The sequence below is a fragment of the Halyomorpha halys genome, unplaced genomic scaffold, assembly GCF_000696795.3.
Source record: "Halyomorpha halys isolate HHAL.00 unplaced genomic scaffold, Hhal_1.1 Scaffold407.1, whole genome shotgun sequence".
NCBI lineage: Eukaryota > Metazoa > Arthropoda > Insecta > Hemiptera > Pentatomidae > Halyomorpha > Halyomorpha halys.
The window spans coordinates 900,637-902,032 of record NW_027106991.1 but is presented as its reverse complement, the minus strand read 5'-3'; positions in this window follow the sequence as shown (position 1 = coordinate 902,032).

Here is a 1,396-nt window from a genome sequence, read left to right as displayed (position 1 = left end):
CAAAAACTTTCAATAAAGTTGTCAATTAGCTCATCTTCATTCTCTTCCTCACAAGTTTGAAGATCAATAGACACTCATAAGCTAAACTTTCAAACAAATTCCACTTTTCACTCACTCTAGGCATGTTGTAATAAATTTCTCAAATCAAAACTGAAACTTAAATCAAATTCGAAGTAAACAATAACATGAGGCTCTGGAAGGAAAGGTTATGAACATAAAGGTTTATAAAACAAGTCGCTGATAAAATCCGCTAGGGGCTCTTATGCATTTAACGTTTAACATGACTTCAAATAGGGCTGCTCACAATCCTATACTTATAACATTTAACATGGTAAAACATTTTACATTTAACACAACATCATGAATACCCCTTATGAAGCCAAAATCGAACCGACCTTCTGCACTCATTTCGATCTAGTCGTATTAATTGAAAAACTAGAATAAAAAATTCATAAAATAAACATTCATAATAAATAATTAATATATTTATTATTTTGACTTTTTAATGATATCATAACATATTCGTGATAAGCAACTCTATTTGATACATATTTATTAGCAATAAATATGTTTATGACTTGGTTGATTGTGTTACCAATGTCAGTTATGTTCACAAGTAATTTCCAATACAATTGGCTTGTTTTCTTTTAAGAAAAAAATTTGTTAATTTTTTTTTTTATCAAGTCTCGTGCATACGGCCAAAACACGTTGCCATTGTTGTTCTATGTATTTATTATAATGAATAGGCTTTATGTTTTTGAATTTAATGTGAAGGTTAACAAAGGACAGTTAACCACTTTCTTTGTTGTAACGACTCGCATAAAATTTTCATTTAAATGATATATATGCGTTTATATAATTTATTTATGACATATAAAATAAATTAATCTGTACCACTCCAACCTGAAGGTTCAGGGATGCAGTACTTTATACGGAAGTACTGTTGCTTGACCATCGGTTGTGCAAGGGGTGATTTGGTCAGAATCACGTTTTACTGCCAATATTTTTTATTTTTTCCCCAATAAGAGCACCCATTTTTTGAGGATGGGTGAACCCTAAAGGGCTCCCGAACTCACAGGGTTGACTTCAGGCTACAGAAACAGAATAAATGATTATCTGTCACTGCTGGATCCTTATCCGAGCAATTCCGCTGCCATGTATGATGTATATTAATCACAAAAAAATAGATAGTGATTACAAAATAAATCGAGTTAAAATATTTTACCAAAGTAGGTTGCTTTGTATTTACGTAGAAAATATAAAAAAAATTCTAATTTTTTTTTAGGTAGTTTGATTATATTAATTCTTCAAAATTGTTGAGGTAAAAAAAAATTCAAAATTAATATAACCTATTCCATACTTTTCAACGTTTCGGGTAAATGCACCTTTACAATCC